We start from the raw sequence: 19,969 nt of genomic DNA, 5'->3' as shown, positions 1-19,969 counted from the left end.
TTCATTCATTCATTCATTCTTTACTGAGCCTTCTGAATGATGCAGGGGATGAAGCTGTGGACCAGACAGACGTCCTCCCTGGTTCCATGGGGTTTAGCATCAACTGGAAAAGACAGGTGAGTATGGGTTCTGAACCAGGCTGCCCCGGGTCCACATCCCCAGCTTGCTCTTTATTTGTGCAACCTTGGGTGCAAGGTCTAACCTCTTCTGGGCCTCAGTGTCCTCCTCTGCAAAATGGGAATATGAATAGTCTGTATCTCATAGGGTTGTGTAAGGAATTAAGTGGCTAAAAATATATAAAAACACATATAATATGCTTATTTCACTTACTATTGATCATGACGTACTCAATAGCTATTATTATCATTAACTAATGACTTCATTAAAGATTGCGATAATGACCACAAGAAAAGGAACAGGGGAGCTAGGGGAGTCTTAAACGGGGGAGGCGGGGGGGGGGAGGGGGGGGGCTGGCCCAATCTGTGCCTCTGGGAAGGGTTCCCTGAGGAAGTCCCGTTTTCTCAGATCAGAGGGATGAGTGGGCGCTAACAGAATTGGAGGGGGAGGGAAGAGCATGTCCCATGGAGGGAACAGCACTGGGAAAGGCCCCGAGGCTGGATGGGCTGTGGAGCTGAGAAACCCGCAGGGCAGCAGGAGGCTGGTGGTCAGAAGTGGAGGTGAAGGGGGACTGAGGCTGGAGGAGCAGGCAGGGGGCCACGTGCAGGGCCCCGTGGGCCTTGTTACATTTTTAATTTTGTCTGGAAAGCGATGGGAAGCTGTGGCGAGCTCCTGGAGCAGCGGAGTGGCATGGAGCTTATTTTATATTTGAACTCACCCGGGCCGCTGTATGTGTGAGGCAGACAGATCCCCCGTTGTGCCAGGGCCCCCGCAGGGAGGCTGAGAGAGAAGCAGGAGGTGGGAGAAGAGGCTGTTGTCCAGGTGAGTGGTACCTGTGGCCTGGGCCTGGGTGGGGGCAGGAGGGTGGAAGGCGAGGGCTGTCCCTAGAGCTTTGCAGGAGGTAGAATCCTGAGGGCACAGCGGAGTGCTCTGGGGAGGTGAGAAAGAGGGGCCTGTTGAGGGGGGTGCCAAGGTGGTGACGTGGGAACAGAGGGGGAGGAGCAGATTTGGAGGGTCTGGGACCATGAACTCAGTCTGCGTGCCCTCGTGGTCACAGGGCTCTGAGTCTTTGTATGTACTGTTCCCTCTCCCTGGAACGCCCTTCCTGGTCGTGTATGATGGGGCATCTCTTTAGTGAGCACTCAAAGCCAGGCTCCAACGTCACCTCCACGAAGCCTGCCTTGGCTCTCCCAGATTGGGTCTCGCTCCCCTCTCTGCATCTTCTTCTCTGTATTAACTCATGACTTATTAAAAGGTATGATAAACTGAAAAAAAAAAAAATCAGGAGTAAGGGAACATCCTGTGCCCCCACCCAGCACCCCGTACTTCACTGACCCCGTGGCTCCTTCAGTCTCCTCTGCTGTGTCCACCTCAGCTCCTCCTGTATGTTGGAGGGTCCCAGAGCTTTGTCCTAGGTCACTCCTCTTTTCTGTCTACACTCACTCACTCACTCGGTGGCCACGGGCAAGCCCATCCGCTTGCTGATTACAGCCGGTGTGTAGGTCCCACTCGGCTCCCTCCCTGCAGCCCCAGGTGCCGTATCCACTGGCCTGCGGGCATCTCCACCCGGATGTCTGAAATGCACTTCAGTCTCATCATGTCCAGAACCGAACTCCTGGCTTCTGCATCCCTCCCAACACACACCAGTAACAATGAGATAAAATAAAGTTAAAACGGCTCCTCTCCCCACTTCCTCCATTTCAGTACCTGGCAGCTCCATTATCCCAACTGCTTCTGCCAAAGGCCTTGGAATCATCCTTGACTTCACTCTATCTCACACGCCATGTCAGATCCGTCAGCAAATCACGCCAGCTCTAACTTAAAATAGATCCAGACCATTCTCACCACCTTTGTTATTAACAACCTGGTCCGAGCCACCGTCATCTCACTGGGTTATTGCAGCAGCCTCCTCTCGCGTCTCCGGCTTCTGCCTTTGCCCCCTACAGAACGTTCTCAGTGGTGGTGCTAAAACATAAATCAGATCATAACACGCTTCCTCTCAAAACTCCTTCAGCTCCTCGTCTTACTCAGAGTAAAACGGCTCATAAGATTCACTATGACCCAGCTTCTCATTCTTTCTCTGACCTCTTCCTACCAGCCTTCCCATCCAGTCCTTCCAGCCACGCTGGCTTCTGGCTCTTTAAATACAACAGGCATGTTCCCACCTCAGGGCCTTTGCATCTGCTGGTCCTCTCGCCCCTGATCTCTGCCTGGCTCCCTCGCTCCCCTCCCTTGGAGGGCTGAGCCCGGAAGGCTTTCCCTGACCACCTGAGAGAGAACAGCTCCTCCTTCCGCCAGTCCTGCCTCCCCTCTCACTGCTCCCCCATGGACTCATCCCTGTCTGATATATCATACGCTTCCTTAGTGTTGCCTCCTTGGCCTTCAAGGGGAGCTCCGTGTGTAGGGGCTTGTCTTTTGTGCTCGGCATATAATTGGCTGCTCAGTGGCTGTTTCTCGGATGACGCTGAAATCATTGTGGTTAAGTGTTTGCCTACTTGTCAATGTATCTGTCTCCCCCAGTAGACGGTAGGTGGCAACTGGGTCCAACTCTCAACTGGTTTCCTGGTGTCTGTCCCACACAGAGCCCGCACTCCGTGTGCTCATTAAACGTCTGAGTCCACAAGGAATAAATGACAGAATTTCCAGATGGGCCGCCTGGGGTGGTGTGAGGGAACGGGTGGTGAGAGAAGCAGAGTGGCCTCCTCCAGGCCCTTCCTGCCTCTCCCGGGGGGCCTGGAGCTGCCTTGGAGGGGAGGAGGCAGGAAGCCTGAGCCCGGGGATCTCCACAGACCAGAAGGGACAGGGATGGGGATGGGGAGCTGGCGCTGGGAGGATCTGGAAGTGCAGGTTTCCTTTGAGGCTAACCTTCGGATTTAGAATTCTCTTTGAGGTTAATGAATCTGAAGTTTGGAAACAAGTCAAGGATTTAGGATGAGGACTGAATGAAAGCTTGAGTTTGGGGAAGAGATCGGCATTTTGGATGTAAGGGTATGATTCGGGGTTTCTGGTTCGGGCTGAAAGGTTGGCAGTTGGGCCTGATGCTCGTGGCCAACTGGTTTGGAGAATGGGTCAGAACCTGGGTAAGAAAATGGGATGGAGTGGAGGGGAGCATCAGGGGGGCCAAGCTGAGGGCATTCATTGGGTTTTAAAAGCCTCTCCGCTGGGACACCATACGACAGAAACGGACATCGTATAGCCCAGTTCCAAACGGGACATTGGCAATGTCTGGACACATTGTTGGTTGATGCAACTGAAGGAGGGGAGCTCTCGGTATCCAGTGGGAAGAGGCCAGAGATGCTGGTAAACATGTTGTAATGCACAGAAAAGCCCTCCCCAGCGAAGGATTACCTGGGCCCCAATGCCAATAGTGCTGACCCGTGATTCTCCGAAGGGTTACCCAAGGGCCAGTGCAGGTGGGCCAGGGCTTAGGACATGAATGCTCCGGGCTGAGAGCTGGGGTGATGGGGCCGGAGTCACAGAGTGAGGTGTGGGTGCCCACACGTCCCCTCTCCATGAGTTCAGCTTCCGGTGCTCTCTCTGGTCCTGGCAGACTCCATGGGAGAGGAGGAGGGTGAGGGCGGAGATGGAATGCATGAGGTTGGGGGAAAGACTGGCGGAGAGCTATAGAGAGATGGCACCGGGAGAGGCCAGTGTCTAAGACGACTTGTGTGAGTGCCTTGTTCGAAACAGAATCGATAACAATAATCAATAATAGCAACAGTAGTCGCCAACGTTTGCATAGCACTTCTTCCATGCCACTCTAATGCTTTAAGTCTGTTAACTCATTTTACATCTTCCCACCAACCCTGTGCGGTGAGCACCGTTTATAATACAGAGGAGGAATTAAGGCACAAAGAGGGTAAGTGCATTGTCTGAGATCCAATAGCTCTGAACGGCAGAGCTGGCTCCGGAGCCTGCGCGTACAGGCTCCCAGCTCCCAGGCAGCAGAGGGGCTACCCGTGGGGGTCCCCGGATGCCCCGTGGCGCTGTCTTGTTCTCCACCTGCATGTGCGCTATCTCATCACACCCTCTCAGCGCTCTCTGAATAGGTGCTCGCACTGCTGCCCTGTTCCAGTGACGAAGCAGCCAAGGCCCAGAGAGGTTAAGTACCTCTCAGCACAGCCGGTCCACCTGACACCAAGGCCACTCTGCTTCTCTGCGTTCCCGCGCGGGGACCACCTCTGCACAGCCCTCGCTTGATCTTCACACACACGTGCAGACCGCCAGGCTGCACCATGGACACCTCCGTGGCACCATGGACACTGACTGGGTAGCACTGCGGTGGGCCTGTTCTGCTCCCTGTAAGATGGTCAGCAGCACCCCTGGCCTCTCCCACTAAATGCCGCTGGCACCCGTGTCTCCCAATGGTGGCCATCCAAACTGTGTCCGGACACTGCCAAGTGTCCTCAGGGGCCCAAATTGTCACCCCCACCCCCCAATTAAGAACAACTGCCCCAGAGAACAGGCACGGAAGATGCCCCTATGACACCGATCGTTGTGGAAATGGAGGCCGGGAGAGGAGTGTGTCTTGCCCAAGGTCACTCTGAGAATCGGGGCAGGACTGCAAGCAGGACTCAGGTCCACTGCAGCCAAGAGCCTTCCTGCCGGAGCCGTGCTCCTCCTGTGCGAGTGCCGAGTGCCAGCAACGTGACAGGAAGCTGGCCGGGCTGCCTGTCCCACCTCATGGCTCCACCGGGCAGCCTGTCCTTGCCGGCGCCCTCTGCTCTCCAGCTCCCCCTGCTCCCAGCTCTGGTGCCGTGAGCACAGGTTAGGCTTTGATGTCAGACAGACCGGACTTCACATCCCACTCGGCCACATCCCGGGCGCAGCACTGATCATCTCTGGCCCTCTGTTTTCCCATCTGAAAAACGGGCAGTTTGGACTAGAAAGAAATCTCTTTGTGTGTGTGTGCGTTGTTTTTTGTTTGTTTTTTAATCTGATTAAAAAATCTTTCTGCTTTTCTGACAAAGTAAATTATCTTGTGTTTCAGTCTTAATGGTGCCCCAACTCAAGGTGGCACCTTAAGCAAGTTAGTTTCTCTCCAGGACCTGGTCTCCTCAAAGGCACTGGAGCCACACAGAACTTCTCACTGCTCCCTAACAATGAGGACGTCCCTGTCTTTGCTTACACTGTCCCCTCTGAAGTGTTATTCTCCCTCATTAACCACCTGGAGAACTCCTATTCATCCTTCAAGACTGAGCCCAAGCCATTTGTTCCAGGATACCTTCTTTATTCCTGCAGGCAGGCAATCACTCCCTCTCTGTGCTCCCTTAGTATCGACCGCCCTTTAACCCTCTGCAAGACTGATGGCCACTGGTGTGTGTGTGTGTGTGTGTGTGTGTGTGTGTGTGTGTGTTTCAGTCCTATAGACTGAAAGGGTCCTTGAAGATAGAGATCGGGTCTCCCTAATGCTCATACCCTCATGGCCCACACAGTGCCTAGCATCAAGTAGGCGCTCAATAAATGTTGAATAAGAATGAATGAATGAATGAGGGAGAGTAGATGATTGCCAAGAATCTAAGACCTTAGTGGTTCCAGCACTCTAGACTCCAGGGAAGAAAGCCAACCTCTTGCCACCATCACCCAGTCTCACATGAAAAGGACTGCTCCCACCCCCAATCCCAGCAAACACCTGCCGTCCCTGCCACCCACACAATCTGCGGACCCAGTGAGTACCTTGGACAGCGACCAGACAGTTTTTACAGAATGCTTTTATCCTCCGTGGAGCTGCCACTCCAGGGAGCTGTCTGTGCAGACCTGCATTTCCACGTGTGCTCAGAGACATGTAGTCGTGGGAGGGGCCTTGCCTCTTTCATTTTTCAATCCACCCCTGGAGGAGGACTGGGCAGGGATCTGCATTGTTCACATTTATGCCTCTGACTAGGCAGCCTCCGACCCAAGCTGAGGGTCAGGGGGATCAGTACTTTGGCATTCATTCCCTCTCTTATCTCCTCCAGGAATCCCTCCTCCTCTTTCTCTAGCCACATGACCCCGAATTGCCCTCATCCCCTCTTCCAGGAAGAACTCTGAAAAAAACAGGCCTCAGTTCCTGGTGGGAGAAAAGGCGGAGTGAAGAGAGAAAAAGGCGGTCTCTGCTCTTTGGGATCCATCCGTTCAACAGGTATTTTCAGAGCAGTTATAAGAACACTAGTGTTAGACGTAACCTCTCAGGGCCTCAGTTTATTCACCTGTAAACTGGGTGGGTAAGGACTCATACAGGATCAAGTCCTTAGAGGGAGCAGCTGCATGGTTTTCTGTCAGCCCTACAAGGCAACACATCAACTCCAGCTTCTATGGGGAAACAGAATGGCGTGTTCCAGTTCAGCGGCCTCCTTGCTGTGCCACCCTAGTGAAGTCCCTTCCTTCTCGGCACCTCCGGTTGCAAAAGGAGGGGGCTCTGGTTTCTAAGTTCTGGTTCGGCTCCAGGGGCCTGAGTTTCCAGGATTCTATCATTAAGCCACCTCCTCTTTCCCCCTCCAACCCAAGGAAGGGGCTGGAGCCGAGCTCAGAGAGAGGGTGGGAAGGGTCCTGGGGCTGGGTGCTCGGGGAGGAGGATCTGTCCTAGCCTGGATGTGAGAGACGAGTTAACAGCTCAATTGTTGTTTCAATTACACGGATTATTTGAAAACAATGTTATGAGTTTCATCACTGACAACTCCAGGAAATGGCTGCTATGGCAACCAGGGAAAAGAATGGGTCTGACCAGCCAATCAGAAGTTCCAGTCATGCCCCCAGTTTGTACAAACTCTCCCTCCTCCGTGGGGCCCCTCCCATCCTCTGCTTGGAGAGGGGCCTTGGGAGGAGAAGGGAAAGGAAGTGCAGGTGGAAGGATCACCTGGCAGAAAGGAAGAGGACAAACGAGGAAACTGAGGCCGAAGGAGAAGAGGGACTCCAGGAATTGGCTACTTCTCCCAGATTCCTCAATGGCAGGGACCGTGTTCATTCCATTGTACCCTCCTGACAACGTGGTGGACACAGAGCAGACACGCAGGACCAGGGCTAGTTCCAGGTTCTGCTGCAGCTGAGGAGGAGGTTCCAGGACACACACACACACACACACACACACTCTCTCTCTCTCTCTCTCTCTCTCTCTCTCTCTCTCCCTGCTCTGCCAGACTGTGGGAGGCATACTCTGAGACCCCCCGACAAAGAGGAGGCTTGGTCTCCTTTCGGCAATCAGCCTCACCTTTCAGTGACAGGGAGAGAACAGTTAATGGCGGGAGCTCTGCTGGGGCAGAGAAGGGGCAGGTGAGAACTGTGGGGACTTGAAGTTGCCCCTGCGAACCCTGGGCCCTTTCCCCTGCTGCTCTCTGCAGAAGCTGCCTCTGCGTGCAGCCTCGCCGCCGGGCCCCTCCCTCTCCAAACGAGGCACCCTAGTGGCCTCCAGAAAAAAAGCATTTTTTTTTCTTTGACAACATTCCATGCTCTCCTTATTCAAAATGAGGGCAATTTGACGGGCAGCTAGCTGGACTCCAGTGCTGTGAAATTCCAAATCTGAAAGCCCCTTTCTTATCTTGCTTGAGCTCCCCTGCTGTCCACTCTTGTGACCCAAATATCTCATCAAGTTTATTTGACAAATCCTTATATGGGGTTCACTAGTTGCCAGGCACTGTGCTAAAGCAGTTCCTAAATATTAGTTTGTGTAATAGTCACCACAATCTGGTGAAGCGGGTACTGTGATGATTATCCCATTTTATAGATTAGGAAACTGAAGTGGTTAAGCAACTTGCGTGAAGTCAGACAAGGGAGGGGCAGCACAGGCACTTGAACCCAGGCAGTCTGGCTGGAGAGTCCAAGCTCTGGGCTGACAGGAGGTGGTCTGGCTTGAATCTTGCCTCATGGCCCAAAGACTCATAAAAACACAACTTTTATCGCTGCATCTTCTCGCATCAGCAGCCCTGAAGCTCATTGGGCCTCTTTATGTGTGTGTGTGTGTGGGGGGGGGGGGGGGGCACGACTTCATAAATTTCATGCCTACTCTGAGCAGGACACTGTGAGCCCGTGACCTCACTTGTTCCCACAAACAACTCAGATGAAGAAACAGGCTCAGAAAGTCAAAGGGATCTGCCCAAGGCCACCCAGCCAATATGGTGCCCAGATCTGTCCGTCATTGGTGTAAGAGGTGGTTCCTGTCCTGGAGGGACCTCCAAAGGGACCAGACAGGTAACAGTGGCCCCTGAAGGGCTGAAAGGGGGCTCTCAGACCTAAAGGACGGAAGAGCGCAGCCCAGCTGAGCCAATCTCGGCAGGCAGGAAAGACCCTGAGAGCAACGGCTGAGTGGGAGCAGGTGTGTCAGGGCTCGGCGGGTGACCATGTCGGATGATGGGGCCTCGAATGCCAAGCAGATGGTTTAGAGTGGATGGGTGAGGCCACGGGGAGCGATTGCTGGCTCAGGAGCACCTTTCCTTCCCTCCGGAGGCGGCCTCCCTCTCACACAGCAGAGCAATTTCCCGAAGCGTTCTCTCTAATTTGTGATTGTTTTCCTAACCCAGAAGCGGCGAGTCTCCAGCTTCTCCCAGCCCACAAGGGGCACGGAGCTGCCAAAGCTGCTGGTCTCCACCCCCGAGTCTAGCCCACTGGGGGGCCTATGCATCTGCTCATCCCAAGGGCCCCCCAGGCTGCCAGGAGAGTCTTGGGGGACGAATGGGCTGATGTAGAGACACAGGGATGGCTTTAGAGCTGGAGCCACGGCCTGCTGGCTGGCAGCACTTGGGGGACAGCAAGGTCTGGTCCCTGGGAGCAGGCGGCATGAGGTTCTGTGAGAGGTCTGGGGCACTCAGGAGGGAGGAGGGCTCCGTGAGGGAACAGGGCGCAGGGAGATGAGGGCTCAGGGAAGAGGCAGCCTCTGTGGGAGCAGAGGCTCTGGAAGGGAAGTGCTTCCCAGAAAGGGGACAGGCTGGGTGCTCTGAGAGGAGCTTGGAGGAGTAGGGGGAAGAGGGGAGCTAGGGGCTCTGCAGGGGCCCAGGGCTCTTGTAAAGGGGAGCAAGAGCTCTGTTGGGGATTCTGGGGAATGGAGGCTCCCCACCAGGAGAAAAGAGGCCCACAGGAGAGGGGCCCAGGGGAGAGGTGTGGGCTCTGGGAGGGAGTGGGAGTGTGGCAGGGGCTCAGCTGGGCGCCTGGCATTTGTGATGTGCGTGGGGGGCTTGAGGGCACAAAGGCTCAGAGGAGAGAACGTGGGTTCAGTGAGGAGACCAAGGCTGTGAAAGAGATCGGCTCAGAGAGCCATGCTGGCTTCTGAAGGGATGGGAGCTCAGTGAGGAGAATGGAGGGGCCCCCTCCTAAGGCTATTTCTTCCCAGCCCATCACCTGGGAGCCCTATTTTAGCCTGGCTCATTCTAGCCATAGGCTTGTCTCCTTTGCCCACACAGACCTGTTCCCCGAGAGGTCCCTCTGCTCCTCCACTCACCCACCCCCACATTCCTTCAAGACTAAGCCTCAAGTCCTCCACTAACTACCTCATGAAGGCCCCAGTCTACATCCATTCCCGCTAAACCACCCCTATAGATTTTGTATCCCACTACAGCCCAAACACATGATCAGGTAGGCACGTCAGCCACCAGAGATGATCAGTAAGGGAGTCCTCCCTCCAAGCTAACCTCAATCCTCCAGCTGCCATTGCAGCCAATTTCCTTGTTCTGTCCTGGGAATAGAACAGGCAGATCCGCAGGCCACCTTCCATCAGGGCTTCTGTCATAGCTTTAGAGACATACAGTCTCCTCTCAAATGTCTCCTTCTAGGTAAAAATAATTCTGGTCCCCACACTGGCTTTTCAAATGACTATATTTATTATCAGGCATCTCCAAATGCTTGCGGCAAGATCTCACCAGAATCTCAAACACTGTAGGCTCACAAGAAATGTATCCTGGATGGATATTAAGTTGGTGGCTTCATGCATGAATGAGAGTGGGCAGATGGGCAGCAAGAAAACGGAAAGAAAGGCAGTGGTACATGGTAGTGGCTGACAGGTGAATGGATGGAGGGGTGGAGGTGGGCGAAGGAGAGGTGGACTGTGGGTAGATATATGTTTAAATGAAGGTGGATGAGGAGGAGGAGGATGGATTGGATGATGGATAAATGTTGGCTGAATGGATTGGATGATGGATGGATGGTTTACAATAGATAGGATGTTGGATGGATGAATAATCTCAACTAGCACCTCAACTTTTTCCTACATTTCCCAAGTGTAGAGTCCTCTAACTTGGCTAATGGCACCCAAGTTGTCCTAGACATCCAGGCTTAACACCTGGTCATATTTCACTCCTCCCTCTTCCTCATCTCCCTCAAGCTTGAGTCCTCTTGCTTCTGTCTCCTTGGTGCCCTTTCCCTCTGGCCTCTATTCTCTACTTACCTCCTGGATGATTTCAGCTGCCCCTGCTCACTGTTCCTTTCTCCTTCCTTCAAGTCAATCCTAAAAGAGTTCCACCAGCATGATCTTCCTAAAGCTCCACTCTAGTCAGCAACCTTCCATGGCTCCCTATTGCCTGCGTTCCTCAGCATGGAGTCCCACACTTCTGAATTCAGCTGACCCTCCCCTTTCTGGGCCTCTCATTCCTTCCCTTCATTTATTCTGTGCTGTGGTCAAACCAGACACTAGCTTCTCCCCTTCTGGCCATGCTATCTCTACTACCTGGAATGCCCCCTCACCTCCAGCCGTGACAATGCCATTGTAGACATCAGCACAGCTCAAATGCCACCTCCCCAGTGCAACTTACCCTAACCCCTCAACCAGATGTAATCAAGCGAGCCACTTCATCAAGGCACATTTATTGAGCACCTACTATGTGCCCTACTGGCTAGAGGGCCCTGATGGCGGAAGAGGGAGGAAATTAGAAAGACACGATCTCTGTCTTCAAAGGGACAGCTTGCTACGTAGGTGTGAGCGAGCATGCACACACCCGTACAGAATTCAAAGGACACATTCAGGGTAAAATAGTGTAATGACAATAGTTATAGAGTGTGGCGACGGGCCAGGTACTGTTCTAAATGTGCTACTTCTTTTAAATAATTTAATCATAAAATGATTAAATTATTTAAAAGAAGTAACACATTTAACAAACCTATTAGATAGGTACAGATGAGGCAACTGAGGCACGGGGTTTGGCAACCTACCTTGGATCACTCCGCAAGGTAGTGGCAGTTTTGTCCATGGGTCTGTGCAGTACTCGATAGTGTGGTATAAATAAAACCAGAGGGAGGTATGCAGAGAAATTCATGTCAGGCCTCTTCCAGATTGCCCAGCGCCCCGCCCCTCCGGTGCTGTAATCTCCCAACCCTGTCCCCTTCCCCTCAAGCCCAGGTGAGAGGCTTCTTGGGAAAAAATGGAAATGAAAAGAGACTAAAATAGGGGCAAAGGACTCAGTGTGCTGCTGAGACACTATAGTGTCCTGGGCGAGTTCCCTTCTTCCCCCGGGCCTCTGTTCCCCATCAATCTACGTAGCTATATATATAAACGCTTCTATTGATGGCTGGGCCCATCAACCCCCAAAGGCCCTTTCAGCTCTAAAATGCATAATCCTCCACACAGCTGCTCCGTGATAGAAGACAGAAGCTCAGAGCCTCTTGGCCCCGGGGCCTGGCTGCATGTCCCAGAAACTCCCTGTAGTCTGTGATTACGGCATCTTAGCCCCAGGTTCCTGCGGGCCCCACTGTGCAGCTGTCCCACGTCTATCTGGTCACCTGAATCTGTCGGGCTCATCACTGCCCATCATCTTGTCTGCCCACTGACCTGGATCCATCTGCCTCTGCTACCCATCCATCAGTCTGCCTGGGCCCATCCACCTCGTGTCTCCCGCCTGCCTGGTGTCTGTCACTCTGCCCATCACGCACGCAGAATCCCCATCCCTGGGTCCCTACTTTGCACGCACCACAACGACAACAGAAAGACGAGGTGGGGCCTTCCCCTTTTTCGATTTCAGGGAAGTCCACTCTTAGCATCAGAACCTGCTTTCCAGGAGCCAAAACAATTCTCTGCCATTCAGCACCCTCTCCCTCCTCCAGGGATTCCCCTCCCCCCAATCCTCCTCCTCCCTCGGCTCAAAGGCTTCTACTTGAGGAATCTGGTCAGGGTCACATGCCTCCTGCCAAAAAATGTCCAAGTGGTCCCCGAGGAAATCATCGGACAAGAGCGTGGAGATGTGTGTACAAGGATGTTCATCACAGAATTGTTTGTAATCGCAGAGGATTGGAAACAGCCCAACTGTCCGACCGAGGGGGCTGGTGAAATAAATTACGGCCCAGCCACACAATGGAGAAGCATGCAGCTCTTAAAAAATGATGATGTAGATGTATATTTATTGAAATGGCGAGACATTCACAATATATTATCGAGTGAAAAGAAACAGGTTACAAAGGCATATATATAAAGCAAGATGCCATTTTTATTTTTTTAAAAAGCTGTATATGTCAGGAAGGATATGCACCGAAGTGGTAGCCAAGTGGAGGTGGGATTATGGCTAATTAAAAATGCTCTCATATATAAAAAGACACATATATATGCATGAATATAAATTTACACACATATACACATATGTAGTCATTCTGGATTGAACACTTCCTACGAGCCCCGTGCTCACCTCATTTACACACCTACGCTCAGCCGTGTGTCTCTCTAACCTCATTTACTCTTTCCCATGATCCTACAAGGTGGGTCCATGAAAACCATTTGACAGATGAGAAAACAGAGGCGCACCAGCCTCCTAAGTGGCAGAGCCGGGATTTCCACTCGCTCGCTCTCTCTGACTCCTGAGCCCACACTCTTAATCAGTAGGTTGTCGCATTTCTCATTTTGTTTATCTGTAACTTGCCTATTTTTTTAAAAAAAAAAATAACATATTTACTTGGGTGATAAAGAAGTGACAGAAGTTAACAGGCATGGGAAAAAATGAGGCGGGCGAACTGCATGCAGCAACGTGTCCTCAACCCCTGGGTGTTTGGCAGCTTTTCAGCAGGTTTTCTCCATGGGCCCCTCCAGCCCTCCTTCTGGTCATCCCTCCCTTCATGGGCCTACACTGGCTATGCGGCTGGTCCAGCCTGCTGGGGAGGGGCAGGGCAACACTGGGGAGGGCGGGGCCTTTGGTATTAAAGGCTTCAATGTCTGAAGTCCCCTCCTCCAGCCCACATTTAATTCAACAAGTACTTGCTTTGTGGGGAGGCCAAAATGAAAAAGACCAAAAACACAACAAAACCCAAGGCCTGCCTTCAGGGTCTTCTCACCCAGGACTGGGTTTCTCAACCTCCACACAATCAACATTTTGGGCTGCGTAATTCTCTGCTGTGGGACTGTCCTGTGCCCTGTAGGTTTACCAACATCCCTGGCCTCTACCCACTAGATGCCAGCAGCAGCTTCCCACCCAGTCGTGACAATGGAAACGTCTCTAGACTTCGCAGATGTCTCCTAGGGGGCAAAACTGCCTCTCATTGAGAACCATGGATCTGGTGGGTGATAAAAGGCAGGCAGTAAAAAAGGAAAAAAACAAAAAAAACCTAAACTAATTACTACAGGCTGAGTAGACAGTCACGTGTGCCTGAATGGGCCAGAGGAGGCTTCCTGGGATGCACCTGTCCTTGAAACTCGCCGGTTCTCTTCATTCCCTAGAATTATCCTGGGTGATCTCATCCATCCTGTCACTCCCACGATCTGTTTCTGGCCTAGAGCTCTCAGGGTGGGCCCAGCTCTGCTGCACGCCATGCCTCTCCCCTGCCTAAAGCCCCACGGCGTGTCCCACCAGCATCTTGCATGCCCTCTGTGCGCAGCTGGTCTCCACCTCCCCTCAAAAGCCCCGCTCCTCAAACCGCCCACACAGCCTCCCAAGTCAGAAACAGAGACCTCCCCCCCCCCCCCCCCGCCACAATCCTCACACCCACAGGATCTCCCAGCTCTGCCCATTCTATTCCAACCCTCACAGGCCTCCTCTTGGCCCCCAGAGGAGCTGGGCCCCATCTTCCCCACCCATCCATCCTCCACCCAGCAGCAGGGTGAAGAGTCTACAGGCAAACCATGCCATGCCTCTCCCCTGCCTAAAGCCCTCCGGTGGCTCCCACTGCTCTCAGGATGAAGTCCAAGCTCCTCCTGTAGCCTCCAAGACTCCAAGGACCCGGTGTCCACCCATCTTGCTGGCCTGGTTTCCGGTAACTCCCAACCCGCACCCCAGGCTCTATGGGCCCCACTTCAGCCAACTAAACCTGAGGTTCCTCTAATACCTGCCCTCACCTCGGGGCCGTGGTCCTGCAAACCCCTTGGCCTGGAGCCTCCTTCCCTGCTGCCATCCTCCTCACCCACTTCACCCCTGAGACAGTTGCCACTCCACCTGCAGCACTTCCTCCAGGCAGCCTCTGCTGGGCCCTCCGCTCGCACGCGTGCTTTCGCGGCTTATGAATTGCTCAATTGTCTCCTTCCCAGGAACACCGGGCTCCTGTCGGCTGGGATGCTGCCTGCTCATTTAGCACCATGCTTAGCACCTAGTAAACACTTAATACGCCCGTGTAAATCTATACTCTAAACCGGAAAACGAATGGACGGTCAGGCAGACGGGAGCGTGGGTGCACAGAGCAGGGACTCCTTGGGCCGGGTCTTCAGGGCACTGAGAGATCTCCGGGGAAAGGACGTTCAGGTGGAAGGCAGGGGTGGCTGAAGGCGGGAGTCGGGCTGGAGGCACGGTGGGCGATAAAGGAGGACGCAGACGGATTACAAGGACCTTGAATGTCACGGTTGCGGAGTCCGGACTTAATTCAGTAGGCGATGGGGAGCCATGGAAGGGTTTTAATCAAGCAAGTGACATGATCCCACCTGCGTCAGAGAACGATGGCTCTGGCTGCAGCAGGATTGTGGAGGGGAGGGGACCAGAGGCTGGGAGGCCAGGGAGGAGGCCGCCACAGGCTTTTGGCAAAGCCGGTGAGGTCTAAGCAGAGGAGGGATCGTGGGGTGGCTGGGAGGGGACTAGAGGAAGAGTCGAAGATGACATGAATCTGGGATTCTAGAACGTGCTCTCACTCCCCAGCTGCGTGCAGGAACTGGGAAGTCCCTTGAAAAGGCCTGAGGTCACAGACAGATTCTGGTGGTCCTGACTCAACCCCGCTCTCCTGCCGGGGGTGCAGGCAGCAAAACCAAACAGGAACAGCGCCCAAAGGAGGCAAGTAGAGGGGTAATAACCATAACCATGCTGTGGAGATACCCTCTGGAGAGTCCGGTGTGCCAGGCACTGTGCTCAGCACCACACATGCTCACGCACATCCCATTTCACAGAGGAGGAAACTGAGGCTCAGAGAGACAGTGTAACTTGCCCAAAGTCACACAGCCTTCAAGTCACAAACCCTAATGCCCATGCTCTCAGCCAGTTATTCATCGTACACAAAGGAGGGAGGCGGTGGCAGGCGGGTGGCCGATGAGGAAGCAGGAAGTTTTCAGCCTAATCCTAGTGGCACCACGGGAAGCGGCCAGCGGATGGGGGCACAGAGGAAATGGAGAGGGGGAAGGGTATTCCTTCCGGTCCCTGGACCCGGTGCGTTCAGACCCAGACTTGCCTATTCCGGGAGGCGTGTCCCCGCTGTGAGAGAACTGGGCTAAGGCGCGAGCAGCGTGTAGAACTCACCTCTGTGGGAATGAAGGAAAGCCATCCCCCTCTGGGGACATGCACCCCCACAGGCCCGTGGCTGGAAGCATAAGGAACTTTTTTGGCCAATTAGAAAAACCGCCTCTGGGAGGACATAGGCTGCTTCAGGGCATCTGATTAGTTGCGTGGAGCTTCAGTGGATCCCAGCCCCTGCGTTCCTTCTGCCCTGAGCGCTCCTGGACAGCCAATACCCTGCCCAACTGGACACGCCAGCCCTGCCTCCAGCCCCATGCCTGTCCACCTGCCCCCCTGCAGCCCCTCTGCCTCATCCTCAAAGAGAAAGTGTCCCCTCAGGTAGATACACAGACGCTTCCTCAGACTCAGGTTTCTTGTTAGTCCTTGCTTCTGCCACGGGAGAAAGGTCGAAATCCTGGTATGCCCATTGTTCTGATGAAGAAGTTGTGGTCAGAGCCTTTCCTGATGATGGGGGTGGGGGTGTGTGGGGGGAAACGGAGGCTTTCTCTAGAGAGGCCTGTACCAAAACACAAGGTTCCAGGAGGCAGAGGCCTCTAGCCAAGAGCTCCATCTTAAGGGCACTCTGAGGAATTCAGGGGGGTGAGGGTACGGCCACCCGCAATGGGGACATGAAGCTTCCCTCCCTGAGGCTGGCCCGAGGCCTGGGTCTCCTCTCAGCCTGACACGGGTCGAGTCCCCTTCCTGTCCACCTTGAGTTAGCTCTGGGGCAGGACGGGAGAGACCCCAGGCCTGAGACCCCAGCCGAGCCTCCTCCTGAGGGTCTCCTCTCCTCCCCGAGGCTCCTGACTCCATCCTTGGTGCCCACCCCTTCCCAGGCTGAGCTGTGCTGGCTGCTGCCCGAGTTATATAAACAGGAACCATCCTCTCTCGGAATACCTGAGGCTGCATTTCCGAGTGGAGCTTCCTGATGGAAGAAAAAGGGGAAGGGAAAAAAAACAAAGACAGAGAGAGGAGAGATTTAATTGGCCGACTCCTGCAGCCCATGTGGTAAACAACTGGCTGCTTCAAACTTTGCTAACTCTGGAGGAGACTGGCCCTCCTGGGGTCCCTGCCCAGCGTCAGCCCAGCCCAGGTGGCTGCTAATGGCCTCGCAGTCAGGGATGGGGGAGGAGGTGCCTCATCTCCAGAGGGCCACTCAGGAGGGGCAGCTGTCCCTTGGCTGAGAGAGCCGTGGCTGGCTTTGCAAAACGCCTGGCCCAGAAGGGCAGGCAGACGGCCCCAGGAAGCCGTGTTTCAACGTCCAGCGGCCTTTCCTTTCAGAGGGATGGGAGAGGAGCGCCCCAGGCTCTGGGGAAGGAAGAGAGACCGGTGAGGTGGAGGGGAGAAGTAGCTGGGGCAGGGAACGGGTCGGGGAGAGGCAACTGCCACAGAAAGAAACCGAGGCAGGCAGGATGGGAGAGCGGAGGAGGAGATGGCAAAGACCAAAGGAGGCCACATTCAGAGGGGGCTGTGGAACTGGGGTAGTTAAGGGTGACAGAGTGATCACTGAGGGACGAATACAGGGGAAACTAAAGAGGGACAGAGGGCATGATGGTTAGGGAGGCAATGGTGATGCTGAGATAGGGGAGAGGGTGGTGGGCAGACTAGTGTGGGAGGAAGGTTGGAATCCAGCTGGAGGGGCCCACGGAGGGCTGGCAGCGAGCCAAAGGCTTGCTGTGGGCACCTTAGCCAGTCCGGGCACCTGGACGGAGAGGGCTGGAGTCAGACTCAGACCAGGGTTCCCAGAAGCGGGAGGGTCGAAGCCTTCGAGGGCTTCAGGCGGCGCTCCTGTACCCGCCACCAGGGGGTGCCCCTGCGGCTCGGGGAGACCTCCAGGAACTCAGGTCTTAGCCCGCCAGGGAGGGGGAGGGTGGAGAGGGGGTAAGTGGAGGTGTCTTCGGGCCAGAGAAGGGGAGAGGGGAAGTCCAGGCCAGTGCGCAGGAGAGACGGGTCCGGACAGCGCCCCCCGGGCGGCGCCCCGCACTCAGCGCGCCCACACACCCATGCCCCCGACCTCGGCGTCCGGCCCCGGAGAGCAGGTCCCAGGCGGCGCTGCCTTTGGACGGGCGGCCGCCGTCGGGCCCGATCCTTCGGCGGAGGGCAGAGCTCCCGGAGCCCGGGGCTGGGAGCGGGCGGCGCTGCCCCTCGCCGGCCGCCCGTCCACCGGCCCACCGGACGGCCCGCGGGCAGCAGGGTCCTCGTAGGCCGGCTCCCCGCTGCCCCCGAGGGGCCGCAGCCGCGCGTGCCGGCCTCGGGTGTCCCCGGACCGCACGACCTCGCACACACACGCGCGCACACGCCCGCGCCGCGGTGTTTCCCGGCCGGGACCCCGCCTCTGGGAGGGGCCGCCGCGGGCCCGGGCGGCACGGAGCGGGGGCGCCCGGAACGCCGGGTCCCGGCCCGAGTCGGAGCCGTGCGCCCCTTCCCAGCCCCGTTCGGCGCGTGGGCTTGGCCCCCCGTGCTTTCCCCTCGGCCCGCGGGGGTCCCGGAGGCTCCGGGGCGCGGGCGGGCGGGCGGGAAGGGGGGGGGGCCGGGGGGGGGGCGGGCTCCGGGCCGGGAGGCGGCTGGGCTCCGCGCCGGGGAAAGTTTGGACGTGGGGAACTCCCTCCCCGCCCGCCCCGCCGAGGGGAAGGGGCGCACGGGGCCGGGCGCGGGCACCCCGGCTCCCCCTGCGGCCGGAGGCTCGCCCCCCGCGCCGCCCGCCCCGCCGCTCCGCGGGCCAGGGGGCTCCCTCCGGCCGGGCAGCCTCCCCTCGCGGCGATCCGGCCGCCCCTCCCGCGGCCCCCGGCGCGCTTACCTCGGGGAGCGGCCTGGGGCTCCCCGGTCCTGTGGCCTCGGGGCGCTGCGCGGGGCGGGGGCCCCCGGCGCCGGCGGGCGGGCGGGCGGGCGAGTCCGGAGCCGGCGGCGCCCGGAGGAGCCGGAGGGAGAGCGGGCGCGAGAGCGGGAGCCGCGGCGGCGGGTGCGCGCGTGTGTGAGCGAGAGAGCGAGCGCGAGAGAGAGAGCGGGGAGCGAGCGAGCGGAGCGGGGAGGGTGCGTGTCTGGCTGGGGGGGAGCGTGCGAGGGACGGATCCCTTCCTTCCTCCTCCGCAGCCTCTGGTGGAGACTCGGAGAATGCAGCGCCCGCCGGGCACGGGCGCCGCGCAGCCACAGGCGGCCGCTGGGCCCCAGGACGCCGCCGCAGCCGGGCACCCCGGCCCCGCTCCTCCCCCGCGGGAGGGAGTCCGCCTCTGGGTCCCACCAGCGGCCCAGTCCCAGGAAACCCAGCGCGGCGGGGTGCCCCTCCTTCCTGCAACCCCAGACCCTCACAAAGGGAGCGCCTCCAGGAGGGGGACCGGCTCCCTCCCTGCTTGGCAGCTTCCCAGGAGACTCCAGACCCTTCGCCGCATGGATTTACTGCGTCTAAGGTCCCCTACCCCCGCCCCCCTCACCACCATGGGAACCTGGCTTTAGGAGAGGGGGACACAGGAGAGGGTGGGGGCGGGCTTCTCCAGGGGCTGCGCAGAAAGGCCTCTGTACAAACCCCCGGTGTCAGAAGCAATCACTGCGAGGGGAGGGAAGGAAGGTAGGGGGGGGGGGGGGCGCAAGAGGACCGCAGGTCTCTAGAGAGTTTCCAGATTAGGTGTCCCCCAAAAAGAACCGTGTAGGCTTTTCATGTGGGGGGAATGGGGGAGTCATTCTGGACATCCCTGCAGCCAGCAAAGTAAGCAGGCACAACAGCCCCATCCCAAACCCAGTGCCGCCTCGGCCCACAGAGCCTCCCACTAGGGTCCTTCCCTCCCTCCCCACTTCCCAGAAACACCTTCCAGCTGGTTTTCCATTCCCTTTAAAACCCAGCCAACCAGATGCCTGGGGTCTTTCCCGAGGGGCCCAGTTTCTTTCTCTTGGCCACATGGCTTCCTCTTCAGTCTTTAGGACGAGGCCTAATGGAGAAGATCCTTGACTCCTGTGCGAAGTTTTTGCTGGTGGGCTAGGACTTGTGACTTCCACAGACCAACCCTTTGTCTTGGGGTGGAAGTCCCCTTAGGAGCCCCCCAAGGGCTGCGGGGAGGTGGGTGAAGTAGCAGAGGAGACAGGACTGTCGTGTCCCTCCGGCCTGCTCTGCTGGGACTGACCCGACACAAGGCGAAGCCTGGTCAGCGCTGCCGTTCACAGCAAAGAGGGAGCAGGCCCAGGACTCCTGGGATTTCTCAGGGACCCAGCCCCTACCTCACCCCATCCTGCTCCTCCTCAGCCCCTAACTTCCCTCTGCGTTCCCACACCCAGTCCTTCTCTCTTTCTCCTGGATGATT

General features: G+C 56.5%; 1 protein-coding gene across 2 annotated transcripts in view; it reads right to left on the bottom strand.

Annotated features, from left to right (window-relative positions):
- The window catches only part of CDH22 (cadherin 22), a 123,413-nt gene extending 104,614 nt beyond the window's left edge, over window positions 1-18,799 (bottom strand). The window contains exon 1 of one of the 2 annotated variants that reach the window (XM_084886955.1): window positions 18,478-18,799. The gene's annotated coding sequence lies outside the window, so the exon portion shown is untranslated. The remainder of the gene's footprint in view (window positions 1-18,477) is intronic. The other variant, XM_084886954.1, reaches the window with a different exon arrangement.
- Between the last annotated feature and the right edge of the window lie 1,170 nt (window positions 18,800-19,969).

Source organism: Pipistrellus hanaki (assembly GCF_964339955.1).
Source record: "Pipistrellus hanaki genome assembly, chromosome: 6".
Taxonomy (NCBI): domain Eukaryota; kingdom Metazoa; phylum Chordata; class Mammalia; order Chiroptera; family Vespertilionidae; genus Pipistrellus; species Pipistrellus hanaki.
This window is presented reverse-complemented; position numbering and strand designations above follow the sequence as displayed.